At 42.4% G+C, this 17,000-nt stretch overlaps 1 protein-coding gene across 1 annotated transcript in view; it reads left to right on the forward strand.

The window, feature by feature from the left end:
• The window catches only part of LOC126203691 (WASH complex subunit 2), a 194,312-nt gene that overhangs the window by 145,644 nt on the left and 31,668 nt on the right, over nucleotides 1-17,000 (forward strand). The gene's annotated exons all lie outside the window — the stretch shown is intronic.

Genomic DNA, 17,000 nt, shown 5'->3' on the forward strand with positions numbered 1-17,000 from the left:
GTCTCTCTTAATGTTGCCAGAAAGCTTAAATCCAGGAACTTCAAAACATAATTTCTGCACACAGCACTGATGTCCAATTTTGTGCAATAGTGAAGAGTGCACTTCAGCACCAGAAAGGAGTGGAATATACAAAATCATTTGTACTTGCGACAAATTCTATACAGGTCAGTCTGCCAGGACAATGTGCACCTGCCTGAAGGAAAACTGTAGAAGTTGGAAACTGTAGAAAAAGAGACTATCTATTTTCACAAGCCACCTGCTTAAAGAAGACCATAGTAACGAGGTGCAACATGAGCTCTTATGTCACATCCATAAAGGAAGGAAGATAAACTACCTTGAAGTAATGGAAATTAATAAACATATACCCATTTGTCAAAGATTGGTACTGAATGACCAGACACAGCTCCCTTACTTGCCACCTCTAACTGCAGATACTACTTGTAATCCCATCCAGACCATGTTGTAAATGACTCTTTGTATTCACATTTCCCATTTTTGTTTCCATTATTTTAGTTACTATAATTTCACTCACCCTGCTGAATTATTTTTGTTTTATTTGTACAATCACAGCTGCTTCCCTTACCTGCAGACTAGCATATCTTATGTATTTGTGATATAGGACCTATTGTTGTTCAGTGTATGTTCTTTTCAGAAAAATTGTTTTAATTTGTTATGTATTTCAATATTTAATGTGTCACATGTTATCTAAGTTAAATAACCTTACATTTCATTTTCTCAGAATTAATTCCTCTTGTTTTAGTCCCAAACCAAACATTGACAATTGTCATCTTTTGAAACCAAGATATTCAGTTGATCCACTAGTTTAAAATCTTTGAGCTTAACAAAAATTTTAGTGTGCATGTTTATCTTTGTACCTAATGATGGTGTAACAGTAAAAAACCAGTTTGTAAAATAAATAATATATATTGTAAAATATTACACATGTCTCGTGTGTGTTTCCATTCATAATGTATAAAATATTTCACCAAGAATAGACAGAAGAAGCACAATTTCATGTTTAGACAAACATCTCATATTTATGTCCTCTTGTTTATTAGCAAATTTATGTTTTATTCTACCAAATTTATTATACCTTATTTCGTATTGTTTATGAATATATATTTCTTCAGTTATAATAAAAGGAATTGAGTTTGGTGTGCATAATAAAAGCCACCCGTCTGAATTTTGGTGTACAATGACTTCTGTTACTTTTGGCTTAGCTTTTGTCTGCCTGTAGCTCCTTATTACTCTACTATTGAAAGCTCTGTACCATATTCTTCATCTGCTGTAACATAAACCCATATTTGTGGTACAACAACATTGGCTGCGACATTATCCTTGTAAAACTTTTTTTCAATTTATATTTTTGTGAAAACTGGCATTTCCATTTATTATCAATGTTAACATCTGCACCAATCCCACAGTACTTGCAAACTGTTCAGCGGCTCACTTTGCTGAAGTGTCTGCTTGCAGTAATTATCATCCTCATTTCCTGACTTCGAAACACCTTACTGAGTGCCACCTGCTGTCTTTCCATGCACACGGCTTTCTATTATACAATGCCCCTTTTAGTGGATAAGAATTTCGCATTGCTTTGGCAGTGTGTCGAGGTATGGCTCTGGACGTGACAAATGCCACAACCAAATGCTCAAATGTCTTCTTGCAAACAGTCTGAAAAATATCCTAGAAATTGTTAATTGTATATGGCAGAAATAAGAATTTTCCTCTCATTGGTGGGAAGGTATTATTATTCCTGTCCTGCAACTGAGAAAAGACCCACATATTTTAACTAAATACTGGCCAACCTTATTGACGAAATGGCTGTATAAACCATTCAAATAAATATATGAATACGAAGATGGTTCTTTCGAATGTGTCTGAAAGAACAGTTAGCATTGGTGACCTTGCTTCTCTTGAAGATTGAAATTACAATGAAATCCAGACCATTAGCTGCTTACAGGTGTTGATAAATATCAACGGAGACAGTTGAAAATGTGTGCCCCATCCGGGACTCGAACCCGGGATTTCCTGCTTACATGGCAGACACACTATCTGACTGAGCCACTGAGGACACAGATGATAGTGCAGGGACTTATCTCTGGCACACTCCCCGTGAGACCCACATTTCCATCTTACTGTCCACACACTATGTTTGTAGTGCCCCTGCCCACTATACTCATCATTCGCTGCAGTCTATCTACCTATTCACGTAAGAGTTAGAGTAATGTGAGTGTACCTACACTGAAGAAGATCATTGGCTGGTAAGCCTTATCTGTATGAAGATGGTATCTGTTCTTTTGGACATGTCAGAAAGAACAGATACCATCTTCATATAGATTCCAGCCAGTGATCTTCTTCAGTGTAGGTACACTCATATTACTCAAACTTTTACGGGAATCGGTAGAATGACTGCTGTGAGTAATGAGTGGTGGGCAGGGGCACTACAGATGTAGTGTGTGTGGACAGTAAGTTGGAAGTGTGGTCTCATAGGAGAGCATGCCAGAGATGACCCTGCAGTCGCATTGCCATCTGTGTCCGTGGTGGCTCAGTCGGGTAGAATGCGTGCCATGTAACTAGGAGATCACAGGTTCGAGTCCCAGTCAGGGCACACATTTTCCACTGTCCATGTTGATATTTATCAATGCCTGTAATCAGCTAATGGTCTGGATTTCATTGTAATTTCATTCAAATAAATGGTCAACTGCCACCTTTGTTGCTGCCTTGAAGCTGGAGGGCATATATCACGATTCCATAGCGGATTTCGGGCTTTCTGGTCCACCACAAATCACCTGGTTCATCTGAAATCTGCATCGCACAATGTTTTCGTGCATTGCCAACAGCTGATTACTGTGTTCTTTGATCTACAGAATGCATACCACACAACATGGCAACATCACTTTCTGTCTACACTGCATGGGTGGCGTTTATGGGGCAATTTACCCATTTTTGTCCAGAATTTCCTTTCTTTCCGACTATTTTGGGTCCATATACATTCAGTTCCCAGCAACCAATATCTACAGGAATGTGGAGTACCTCTGGATCAGCTCTGAGCGTAATGCTGTTCCCTGTCACCATCAATATCGTCGTAAAAAGCAGTGAACGCCAGTCTCTTTGTCATTGTATGTGGATGATCTCTGCCTGTAATACGCCTCTGCATAACTGCACATCGCTGAGTGCCAACTTCGGTGGGCTGCCCGCAAAATCATGAGTTGTGAATTTTTGCTGACTCCAGACTGTGCATCCACATCCAGAAATTTATCTTAGTGACCAATTACTTGAAGTCACTGAAACTTTTTAAGTCATACATATTTTATTTGATAACAAGCTAACTTGGCTGCCACATATCTATTGGCTCAAGGCAACTTGCACGAAGAAGCTAAATGCTCTCAGTTTTCTTAGTAGCTCATTGTGGGGTGCGGACTGCATAGTTCTTTTGAGATTTTACAAAGTACTGGTTTTATCGTGTTTGCACTGTGGATGTGTTTGCCTATGTGTCAGCAGCACAATCCATACTGAGCTTGATCAACCCTGTTCACCACACTGGCATACTCTTGGCAACAGAGGACTTCCGTATGGTGTCCCACTGCTGTGGGCTAGATGACAGCAGCTTTTGACTAATAACACTGTCACAGTCTGTCAGATGCATACTTACCTATGTCACCCAATTCTGTTCCACAGCCAACAGTTCAGTGTGTTTGCACATCACCCTAAACTGGGTAGGACTGCTGGGATCCAAGTTGATACTCTTTTGAAGGGCCTCCAACAGCCTCCTTTAGTCTGTGTTCCTAGGGTTCCCTCTCAACCCCCCACTCCCCCCCCCACTCCCCCCCCCCCCCACTCCCCCTCCCATTGTCTGTATCCTGTCTTGTGATACAGATGGACCTCTGATCCTACCCTTCTCCAACATCTGTCTTGTTCGATCTTCCACAATTATTCTCATTCGGTATGCATCTACACAGATGGAGTGAAAATCAATGACCTGGTTGGTTACACTTTCGCACATGTAAGGGGACCTGAGAACTACTCTGTACAGATTGTTTTGCAGTCTATACACTGCAGAGTTGGTTGCGATATCTCGGGCTTTGCGGTACTTTAAATCCCTTGCCACTTTCTAGTCTGTAGTGACTTCATGAGCTGCTTAAAAGGCATATCATTGTGCTACGCCAAAAATCATGTGCTCGCCAACATCCATGACCTATTGGTTGAACTCTGAAGCTCTGGAAAGACAGTGACCTTCATCCGGACGCCAAGCCACATAGGCATTCCAGGAAATGAACTTGCCCACCATCTCTCTAAAGACGCTACTACAGGAGATCAACTTGACATCAGAATACCAGGCCCAGACTTATGATTACACTGCGATATTTTGAGGCTATGGGAATTGGAATGACAGGATACTATGACCCAAAACAAGTTAAGAGTGATTAAGGGGTCCACTAAGGCGTGGCACACATCTTTCCAGGCCTCACGGAAAGATGCCATTGTGTTGTGCCATCTATGCATTGGCCACATGAGACTCACCCATAAGTTGCTCCTCACTGCAGCTGTGTGGTAGTCTACTGGTGATACCACACGTTCTTGGTAAGTGTGCCCTGCTGGTCGATCTGTGGCACTCTCTCAGGTTGTCTACCTCACTATCCCAAGTGCTTACGGATAATTAGCCAGCCACTATCAAAGTACTGAATTTTCAGGTTTAACACTTAACTATAATACTCTACAACTTCAGTGTTAGAGTTGTTGTGGGAGGTAGAGCCCCCCTGCAGCTAGTGAAGCAACATTGGCTGCCACATCATCCACAATGTTAAACTTTTTTCAAGTTTATATTTTTGTGAAAAGTGGTATTTACATTATATTAGTGTGCTGGTTGTCCAAAGTATCACTTCACATTGAGCAAAGAAGGGAAAAAATCATAAGTTTAATTATAAATAGGCAGTTTATCTCTTACATTTCTTTTTTGACTTTTTTTATTTTAGTGTTTACCATGATTATTAAAACTGTAACAAACATACAACCGTTAATATTCACATCTAAGCTGTTGGAAGGCTCCATAGTGCTTGTATTATGTATTCACCAGTTTATGGTTTCTTCTTGGACCTCTCATATTTGGTACATAATTGTAAATATTTTGGAGATGAGCAATAGTGCCATTGTTGAAAGTAGAGTTATTCATTATTGGCAGCATGCACCATAATTCCTGTTATCACTTCCCTATGTGAATAAAATTATGGTTTTCAATATGTGGACGTATTTGGACTCTGTATTACAGGAAGGCAAATATACAGCTTCTCGGTGGTATGTTTTAATTTCCAGCCATATTCTATTTTTGCTCATAATCTTTTGGCAACTAGAAATCACCTTCAGGTGCTGCATATGGTGGTTTTCCGTGTGCTCACTGTAAGATTGTGAAGCATTGTCAATGATGTATCTATGTTGTTGTGGTCTTCAGTCCTGAGACTGGTTTGATGCAGCTCTCCATGCTACTCTATTCTGTGCAAGCTTCTTCATCTCCCAGTACCTGCTGCAGCCTACATCCTTCTGAATCTTCTTAGTGTATTCATCTCTTGGTCTCCCTCTACGATTTTTACCCTGTACGCTGCCCTCCAATACTAAACTGGTGATCCCTTGATGCCTCAGAACATGTCCTACCAAGCGATCCCTTCTTCTTGTCAAGTTGTGCCACAAACTCCCCTTCTCCCCAATTCTGTTCAATACCTCGTCATTAGTTATGTGATCTACCCATCTAATATTCAGTATTCTTCTGTAGCACCATGTTTCGAAAGCTTCTATTCTCTTCTTGTTCAAACTATTTATAGTCCATGTTTCACTTCATACATGGCTACACTCCATACAAATACTTTCAGAAACGACTTCCTTACCCTTAAATCTATACTCGATGTTAACAAATTTCTCTTCTTCAGAAACTCTTTCCTTGCCATTGCCAGTTTACATTTTATATCCTCTCTACTTCAACCATCATGTTATTTTGCTCCCCAAATAGCAAAACTCCTTTACTACTTCAAGTGTCTCATTTCCTAATCTAATTCCCTCAGCATCAGCCGACTTAATTTGACTACATTCCATTATCCTCATTTTGCTTTTGTTGATGATCATCTTATATCCTCGTTTCAAGACACTGTCCATTCCATTCAACTGCTCTTCCTAGTCTTTCTGTCTCTGACAGAATTACAATGTCATCGGCAAACCTCAAAGTTTTTAATTCTTCTCCATGGATTTTAACACCTACTCCGAATTTTTCTTTTGTTTCCTTTACTGCTTGCTCAATATACAGATTGAATAACATAGAGGAGAGGCTACAACCCTGTCTCACTCCCTTCCCAACCACTGCTTCCCTTTCATGTTCCTCGACTCTTATAACTGCCACATGGTTTCTGTACAAATTGTAAATAGCCTTTCTTTCCCTGTATTTTACCACCGCCACCTTCAGAATTTGAGAGTATTCCAGTCAACATTGTCAAGAGCTTTCTCTAAGTCTACAAACACTAGAAACGTAGGTTTGCCTTTCCTTAAGCTATCTTCTAAGGTTAAGTCAACATTTTGTCGGAATCCAAACTAATATTCCCCGAGGTTGGCTTCTACCGGTTTTTCCATATGACTGAACAGAATTCATGTCTGTATTTTGCAGCTGTGACTTATAAGCTGATAGTTCAGTAAATTTCACACCTGTTAACACCTGCTTTCTTTGGGATTGGAATTATTGTATTCTTCTTGAAGTCTGAGGGTATTTCGCCTGTCTCATATATCTTGCTTACCAGATGGTAGATTTTTGTGATAGCTGGCTCTCCCAAGGCTGTCAGTAGTTCTAATGGAATGTTGTCTGCTCCCGGGGCCTTGTTTCGACTTAGGTCTTTCAGTGCTGTGTCAAACTCTTCACGCAGTATCATATCTCCCATTTCATCTTGATCTACATCCTCTTCAATTTCCATAATATTGTCCTCAAGTACATCGCCCTTGTATAGACCCTCTATATACTCCTTCCACCATTCTGCTTTCCCTTCTTTATGTAGAACTGGGTTTCCATCTGTGTTCTTGATATTCATACAAGTGGTTCTCTTTTCTCCAAAGGTCTCTTCAATGTTCCTGTAGGCAGTATCTATCTTACCCCAATGAGATAAGCCACAACAGCCTTACATTTGTCCTCTTGCCATCCCTGCTGAGCCATTTTTCACTTCCTGTCAGTCTCATTTTTGAGACGTTTGTATTCCTTTTTGCCTGCTTCATTTACTGCATTTTTATATTTTCTCCTTTCGTCAATTAAATTCAATATTTCTTCCAGAATGAGATTTTCACTCTGCAGCAGAGTGTGCGCTGATATGAAACTTCATATCAGCGCACACTCCGCTGCAGAGTGAAAATCTCATTCTGGAAACATCCCCCAGGCTGTGGCTAAGCCATGTCTCCGCAATATCCTTTCTTTCAGGAGTGCTAGTTCTGCATGGTTCGCAGGAGAGCTTCTGTAAAGTTTGGAAGGTAGGAGACGAGGTACTGGCAGAAGTAAAGCTGTGAGTACCGGGCGTGAGTCGTGCTTCGGTAGCTCGGTTAGAGCACTTGCCCGCGAAAGGCAAAGGTCCCGAGTTCGAGTCTCGATCAGGCACACAGTTTTAATCTGCCAGGAAGTTTTAATATTTCTTCCGTCACCCAAGGATTTCTACTAGCCCTCGTCTTTTTACCTACTTGATCCTCTGCTGCCTTCACTACTACATCCCTCAAAGCTACCCATTCTTCTTCTACTGTATTTCTTTCCCCCATTCGTGTCAATTGTTCAGTTATGCTCTCCCTGAAACTCTGTACAACCTCTGGTTTAGTCAGTTTATCCAGGTCTCATCTCCTTAAATTCCCACCTTTTTGCAGCTTTTTCAGAGGCAGTTATAAGAGTTGAGGGGCATGAAAGGGAAGCAGTGGTTGGGAAGGGAGTGAGACAGGGTTGTAGCCTCTCCCCGATGTAATTCAATCAGTATATTGAGGAAGCAGTAAATAAAATAAAAGAAAAATTCGGAGTAGTTATAAAAATCCATGGAGAAGAAATAAAAACTTTGAGGTTCGCCGATGACATTGTAATTCTGTCAGAGACAGCAAAGGACTTGGAAGAGCAGTTGAACGGAATGGACAGTGTCATGAAACGAGGATATAAGATGAACATCAACAAAAGCAAAATGAGGATAATGGAATGTAGTCGAATTAAGTCGGGTAATGCTGAGGGAATTAGATTAGGAAATGAGACACTTAAAGTAGTAAATGAGTTTTGCTATTTGGGGAGCTAAATAACTGATGATGGTCGAAGTAGAGAAGATATAAAATGTAGACTGGCAATGGCAAGGGAAGTGTTTCTGAAGAAGAGAAATTTGTTAACATCGAGTATCGATTTAAGTGTCAGGAAGTCGTTTCTGAAAGTATTTGTATGGAGTGTAGCCATGTATGGAAGTGAAATGTGGACGATAAATAGTTTGGACAGGAAGAGAATAGAAGCTTTCGAAACATGGTGCTACAGAAGAATGCTGAAGATTAGATGGGTAGATTACGTAACTAATGAGGAGGTATTGAATAGAATTGGGGAGAAGTGGAGTTTGTGGCACATATCGACAAGAAGAAGGGACCAGTTGGTAGGGCATCTTCTGAGGCATCAAGGGATCACAAATTTAGCATTGGAGGGCAGCGTGGAGGGTAAAAATCGTATAGGGAGACCAAGAGATGAATACGTTAAGCAGATTCAGAAGGATGTAGGTTGCAATAGGTACTGGGAGATGAAGAAGCTTGCACAGGACAGAGTAGCATGGAGAGCTGCATCAAACCAGTCTCAGGACTGAAGACCACAACAACAACAACTGGTAATTTGAATTGCATAGAAAAGTAAAAGTATAGAAAAACAAATGCACATCATAGGGCATTTTGGATGTGATATTCAAAGTGTAAGTAAGAGTCAGACAAAACTGCACATTACAGTTTTAAATGACGTCCAGTCAATGAGTACACAAATATCGTCTCTTGCAGTACTTCAGGGACACAAATACACACATCAAAAAAAGTTTTGCATCACCCCGGTTCCCAGAACTCCTGAAGATAGGTGTTGACTATGGATATTGTATCACAGACATAGTCCTTTTGACTGTTAAGAGATGTCACTAAACCGGCCCAAAGATGTCAACAACCATGTATGAGCAGCACCTATTAGACAGAGGGGGGTCCGACAGCTGATCCGTTCCATTCATTCCATCAGGAAGGAGGTACATAGCTCCTGTTGTCTGCAGTTCAGCCATGCCTAGACTTTCAATACTGCGGTTTGATCGTGTCCACATTGTTACTGTGTGCCAGGAAGGGCTCTCAACAAAAGAAGTGTCCAGATATCTCGGACTGGACCTAAGCGATGTTGTTCAGACATGGAGGAGATACAGAGAGACAGGAACTGTCTGTGACATGCCTCGCTCAGGCTGCCCAAGGGTTACTACTGCAGTGGATGACCGCTACCTATGGATTCAATGCCATCCTCCGACCAATAGTGCAACCATATTGGTAGCATATTGGTGAGGCATTTGTCTTCATGGACGACAATTTCTGCCCCCATTGTCCACATCTTGTGATTGACTTTCTTCAGGATAACGACATCACTCGACTAGAGTGGCTAGCATGTTTTCCACACATGAACCCTTTCAAACATGCCTGGGATAGACTGAAAAGGGCTGTTTATGGATGACGTGACCCACCAACCATTCTGAGGGATCTACGCCAAATTGCCGTTGAGGAGTGGGACAATCTGGACCAACAGTGCCTTGATGAACTTGTGAATAGTATGCCACAACGAATACAGGCGTGCATCAGTGCAAGAGGACGTACTACTGGGTATTAGAGGTATCGGTGTGAACAGCAATCTGGATCACCACCTCTGAAGGTCTCGCTGTGCGGTGGTACAACATGCAATGTATGGTTTTCATAAACAATAAAAAGGGTGGATTTGACAGTTTTCTGTACAGGTTCCGGAACTCTCAGAACCGAGGTGATGCGAAACTGTTTTTGATATGTGTATATTAGTTGACAGAACACTGTTTGTGAACATCAGATTTTCATTTAGAGTGGAAACCCAAAAACATATGCTCAGTCATGCCAAAAAAACAAAAAAAAGTAAAAGTTAATGGTCCTTGTTACTTATCGTTATCGGTCACTTATGAGATTAAATATTGATATTACTGTCTGTAGCTTCAGATACTGGTGTTACTGTTATTATTATTATTATTATTATTATTATTATTATTAACATTATAATACCATATCACAGAAAACAATAGATGAGGTTAAAGATGATATTAAATGCCTTTACTTGACACTGAATAGAACTTTCAGTACTTTTGTAACTTGTTAATGAAAAAGTAGGATCTGCACCAGAAGACACAGTTCTGATGCCAAATTGTTCACTTATGTATACCTGAGGCACTAACCTAAATGCTAGATATTTTAGGAAATGGATAATCTGTGGGAGATTGGTTGTATTGCCTTAGAGTCTTTTGGTTCATTTTGGGTTTCTCTTTAATTACCTTTATTCCCTTCATTTTTTTCTCCTCAAGAAACAGTTGCAGTCTTTACTTTATTAAAGTTTGTGAAACAGGGGATGCTACATGTGTTTGCTTACAGGCAACTCTGTTCTATGATGCTGATACTCTTCTGTTGAAGGCTGTAACTTCCATTGGAAAGACAAAACTTACTTACAGCATGCAAAGGGGTAGGGTTGCTGTGCTGTTTGAATAACTTCTTCAGTATGCCCAGTGTGAAATAATCAGTAACGGTAAAATGTAATCTTAATGAGAGGTACACATTTACCTATCAAGATGCAAAACAATCACACCATCTTTAAAAAACTAAACATTGGATTAAATATATCAACAACCCCAACATATTTGGTGGAAAGATATCTCTCCATCCCACTGTGGTGTTGGGGGCTAGAATTGACCCACACTCCATCCTTGCCTACCATAAAAGATGACTAATAGGAGTATTTTTATTTGGTTGTATTTTTATCATGGTATTCTGGCCATATGTTGGACTTCCAAAGGTTTTTGCTACCTTACCTTTTTTTATAATGCTTTTTCCATCACCTTTTTCGGCTTTTTAAGTTCTGGTCCCCATTATAGGTTTGACCTTCACTTTCCCAATTTTACAGAAGTGCAGGCCATTTGGGGAAGGACATCTTAATGTGGTGCATTAACTCTCCACCATGCACTGTTATCTTTTGCACCTACCAATCAAGTGGATGAAGCAGAAGCCTGTCCGTCGTGATGGGGTTGTTATGTACCCTCCCAGTGGTAGCCCCCTAACAATACAGGGATTGCAGTGTAGTTGCCTGAGCTGTAACCTCCCTGTGACAGCGAAGGAGCAGGTGCCTATCAACTTCCCAGGGCTTCAGGCAACTGGTACGGTACCAGGTGGCCTTTGCTTTGATGGGGTGGTGTTCAGGGGAAGAGCCTGTGATCGGAATGAGTGCTATCAGGGCGGTTGATTCGCATTGAAATGGATCAAACTTAATGGTGTCTGTGCTGACATGGCTGTCTCAACACTCAGGAACAGTGATTTTAATGCAGGGGCTTACAATCCTATGGCATTTCCATCCATCGTGTGGCAAGGATGCCAATGAGGGTGCTTGTCCATCTCCATCCCCTTGTTGCATCAACTGTATGGGTGACCACACTGCTTCCTCTAGAGATTGCCCTATTTTCAAAGATGAATGGCTTATTCAGGAAATCAGAGTGAAGGAAAAGATGTGTACATTTGCTGCTCATAGGTTATTCGCCAGTCGAAAGCCCACTGTGCCTCCAGCAAGTAAATATAGCACTGTCCTTGCATCTGCTCGGCCTACTAAGGAGGCAGCCATGCAGAGTTGTGATCTCACCTTTAGTGCCATGGTCGTCAGATCGGCCAGTGCAAAGATCATCCGTTCAACCTCCCCACTATCACCTGCTCACTCTATGGCTCACCCTTCATCGGCTCCTGCTAAATCAGGAGCCCCAAAATCAGACACAACAACCATCGATTCCTCCCTCATCTCAATGTCCTGTTTCCAAGAAGGCTCATAAGAAACCAAGTTCCTCTCCTTCTCTGCCATGGCATGTCTCATCTACAGTGCCACCTGGTGGTAACCTCTCTCGACCGTCTTCTGTGTTGCCAAGGCACACTGCTGGTGGCCGATCAACTGGCTGATCACTGGTGGCAGGAGCTGCCCCTGAACAACGTATGGATCAGGATCTTCTGCCTTTTGCTGAATGCTGTTCCACACTGTCGGCCGCTGGCTCTCAGCAGTCGTTGAGTTGAGAGCAACTGTAGTAAGATTCTTCCCTTTTTCTGTCCACCCTATGTCAATTATCCATTGGAGTATCCACAGCATTAGAGCCAATTGGGATGAATTGCTGATCCTCTTACGATCCTACTCGCCAGTCATCTTCTGTCTTCAGGAAACAAAGCTGCGTCCCCATGATTGCTTTGTTTTCACTTATTTCCAGTCAGTCCGGTATGATCCCCCCTCTGTTGATGGCACTCCAGCACACGGGGGACTTATGATTCTTCTCCATGATACTGTCCATTATCATCCAATCCCCTTAAACAGTTCCTTCCAAGCTGTTGCTGTCAGTCTTTCCCTTTCTGGATACACCATCTCATTTTATTGTTCACACCGATAGCAAGAGCTGATCTGTTTCATCTCCTTGGTCAGCTCCTGCCCGCCTATTTGCTGGTTGGGGACTTCAATGCCCACTACCCACTTTGGGGATCTCCGCATCCTAGTATGCGAGGCTCACTATTGATTGACCTCTTTCACCAAGTGGATCTTGTTTGCCTCAACACTGGGGAGCCTACATTTTTGTCAGTCTCCATGACAAATTTCTCTAGCTGTTCAGCTAGCTTGGCGCTTTGAATGGTTTTCTCATGCTGATACACACTCGAGTGACCATTTTCCATGTGTCCTTCGATTGCAACCACAACTGCCATCTATGTGCCCAAGACACTATAAGTTTGCACAAGCCAATTGGACACTTTTTTTGTCTTTAGCGACATTCGATGACCGTCACTTTCCTAGCGTCGACGATCAGGTCACTCACGTTACAAAAGTTATTCTTACAGCCCCGGAACGTTCAATACCTCGCGCCTGCGATTTGGCCCGGTACCCCCCAGTTCCTTGGTGGAATGAGGCATGCTGTGATGCAATACGCGAGCAGAGACATGCCCTTCGCGTTTTCCGCCACTATCCTACTTTGGCCAACTGTATCCGCTATAAGCAGTTACGTGTGCGATGCAGTCGCTTCATCCGTGATAGCAAGAAGACAAGCTGGGACTTCTTTACTAGCTCTTTTAACACCTTCACTCCCTCCTCAGAAGTTTGGAGTCGAATTCGACAGTTATCTGGCACATCTAGTTTCTCCCCGATCTCTGTGCTCACTCTCGTGCATGATACCTTAGTGGACCCAGTCGCAATTTCTAACTCATTGGGTCAACACTTTCCTAAGATTTCGAGCTCTTCGAATTACCCACCAGCCTTTCTCCCAAAGAAATGTGCAGCAGCAGTGCGACCTCTTGCTTTCTCCTCTCAAAATAGCGAAAGCTATAATACTGTTTTCTTCGTGCGAGAACTCTAACACGCACTCTCTTCTTCTCGCTCTTCTGCCCCAGGATTGAATGGTGTCCACGTCCAAGTGTTGCTGCATTTATCATACCATAGTCTGCATTCCGTCCTTCGCCTTTATAATCGAATTTGGACCGACAGTACTTTACCCAGGAGATGGCGGGAAGCTATTGTCGTTCCTGTTCCGAAACCTGGAAAGGACCAACATCTCCCCTCTAGCTATCGTTCCATTTCTATCAGGAGTAGTGTATGTAAGGTTTTGGAGTGTATGGTGAATTGCCGTTTAGCCTGGTGGCTGGATTCCTGAAGCCTTTAACACTTGCCCAATGCAGTTCCCGAAAGCATCGTTCTGCAGTTGACCATCTTGTTGCTCTCCCCACTTATATCATGAACAATTTTCTCAGGTAACGCCAAATGGTAGCAATATTTTTTGATCTGGAGAGAGCATACGATACCTGTTGGACAGGCATCCTCCGCACACTGTTCTCCGAAGTCGGCTACGCCTTTTTATTCGTGAATTTATGACAGAGTGCACATTTAAAGTGCGGGTGAACACTACTCTCTACCGTACTTTCTCCCAAGAAAACGGGGTGCCCCAGGGCTCCGTGCGAAGTGTTGTACTGTTTGCCATCGCCATAAATCCAGTTATGGATTGTCTCCTTTCCAATGTATCGGGCTCCCTCTTTGTGGACGATTTTGTGATCTACTACAGCTCTCAGCAGACCAGCCTTCTTGAATGACGTCTTCAAGGATATCTCGATTGCCTTCACTCTTGGAGCATCAAAACCAGCTTCCGCTTTCTTTCAGTAAGACCATTTGTGTCAGTTTTTGGGTCTTATGGAGTTTCTTCTGCCTTCCCTTCATCTAGGCCCTGGCGACCTTCCGTTCGCGGATGTCACTAAATTCTTGGGACTTACGTTTGACAGAAAACTGTGCTGGTCCTCCCATGTTTCCTATCTTTCGGCTTGCTATCTGTGATCCATCAACACCCTCCATGTTCTGAATGGTACCTCCTGGGGAGCGGACCAAGTGGTCCTTCTCCACCTTTATCGCGCCTTAGTGCGCTCGACGTTGGACTATGGAAGCATAGTTTAATCCTCTGCTCGGCCGTCTATTGTTCGGTGTCTCGACTTGTCCACCACTGTGGATTGTGTTTAGTATGTGGAGCTTTTTACACCAGCCCTGTGGAAAGCCTTTATGCTGAGACTGCTGAACCTCTGTTGTCCAATCGATGAGCTGTCCTTCTGAGTCGTTATGCTATCCATCTGTCTTCCATGCCTGCTAATCCGGCCCATGACCTATTTTTAGACGCCTCCTTGTATTTAGGGTATGCAGGCTGCCTTTCCTCTCTACTGCCACTGGGAGTCCACTTCTGTCAACTGCTACGTTCTCTTTCTTTCCACTTTCCTAAAACGTTCTTGACAACTGGGGGAACAGCACTGCTTTTGGCTCCGCCCCCGGACCTGCCTGCTCAGTGACCTTTCTCAGCTTACCAAGGATGGTACTCCTTCTCTCGTTTATCTTCGGGCATTTGCTGCTCTATGCACGCAAATGAAGGATGTCACATTTATTTACACTGACGGCTCCAAAACATCGTTTGGCGTTGGGAGTGCGTATATTGTTGGCGACACCCCTGATAGGTTTCGGCTTCCCGACCAGTGTTCGGTCTTTACTGCGGAGCTTTGCGCTGTTCTTCAGGCTGTCCAATACATCAGCGGATACAGTATACTATATGCTCAGATTCTCTCAGCTCTCTCTTCAGTCTCCAAGCTCTTTACCCTGTCCACCCTCTGGTCCACCGGATTCTGGACTGCCTCCATTTGCTCAACTTGGGGGGTGTCTGTGGCGTTCCTCTGGATCCCAGGACACGTTGATATCCATGGAAACGAGGTGGCCAATATGGTGGCCAAGGCTGCAGTCTCTCTTCCTCAGCCTGCTGTTCGCATGGTTCCCTTCACCGATCTACGGAGTGTTTTATGTCATTGTGTTTCTCTTTTATGGCATGCACACTGGTATACACTTCCCAATAATAAATTGCAAGATGTGAAAGCTCTTCCCTGTGCTTGGACCTCTTCCTCCCGAACTCGCTGTTGGGAGGAGATAATTTTCACTAGACTCCAGGTAGGGCACTGTCTTTTTAGCCATCAACATCTTTTAAGTGGTGATCCTCCCCCGCTTTGTCCCCACTGCTCTAAACTGTGGACGGTGAGACACCCTTTACTCCAATGCCCCTATTTTACTCCGCTACATGCCCGTTTACAGCTGTTGCCTGATATATCTTCCCTTTCAGCAGATGACACACGCTCAGCCGATCGCATCCTCGAGTTTATCAGTGTCAGTGAGATGACGTCGGTCATTTCGCACATAATTGGCTTTTTTTAAAATCAAAAGTAGGTGCTTGACAGAAAAGGTATTCAGCCAGGTAACCTGTGAAGTGTTCAGTGCAAAGCAGTGAAATTTATAATCTGTTCATCACAAATATTCAGCTACTGCGATTTAAGCTGTGCTCTGAGGATTCTGCCTAACTACTCCTTTGAGAAAAACAGAAAAAAACTTTCTGATGATAAGTATTATATGTGAATGCTTTGATTTCTTTGTACCTATGTGTGTGCATATTAATTAAACTACTTCGCACTATAAATATTACATGTGAATGCTTTGATTTCTTTGTATCTATGTGTGTGCATATTAATTAAACTACTTCGCACTACTTAACAGTGATGTTGCTATTGGCTGACTACATCATATGTCCTGTAGCTCTGAATATTTGCTGTCATTTGCTGGTGAGATCACGTGATATGAGCTATAATTGGCTGACACAATTGCATCGCTACCTATATTTCAGAGCTTCGGAAGTTATTTGCTGTATTAGATGGAATTTGCATTATACTTCAGTAATACAAAAATATGCTTTGTAAACATTGCTGTGCATCAAAGATCTCCACAAAAAGTGTTTTTTGTTTTGTTTTTTTGTTTCCTAAAATACAGGAAGTTCTATGCGGTGTAGAATGCCTTCACTATTCAAAGGATTGATACGTTTTGCAACTCTGAGGGAAAGCATATTGTCATTTGACATAGAAAAAATTAATTTTCAGCTGGGAAAAAGCGTGTTTTTAACTGGGAATTCTGGGAATTTTTTTTCTTGCTTGCTCTTCTATCGGGACCTAACGTTATAAATCGGATAAAGAGCTGCATATGTAGAGTCCACTATGTTCGCTTGGTCCATAAAGGATCCAAAGTTAATTCAGTGGACACTGGTGTTTTTTTCCTGGCCTTCAACAGCAACATTTTGCTTGAGAAGGTTAAAGTCATGGTTTATAGGTGTGATGTCAGGTCTTATTTTCCTCCTCCAATGAGATGTTTTAGGTGCCAGAGGTTGAGACACATG

Source organism: Schistocerca nitens, chromosome 9 (genome assembly GCF_023898315.1).
Source record: "Schistocerca nitens isolate TAMUIC-IGC-003100 chromosome 9, iqSchNite1.1, whole genome shotgun sequence".
Classification (NCBI taxonomy): Eukaryota; Metazoa; Arthropoda; class Insecta; order Orthoptera; family Acrididae; genus Schistocerca; species Schistocerca nitens.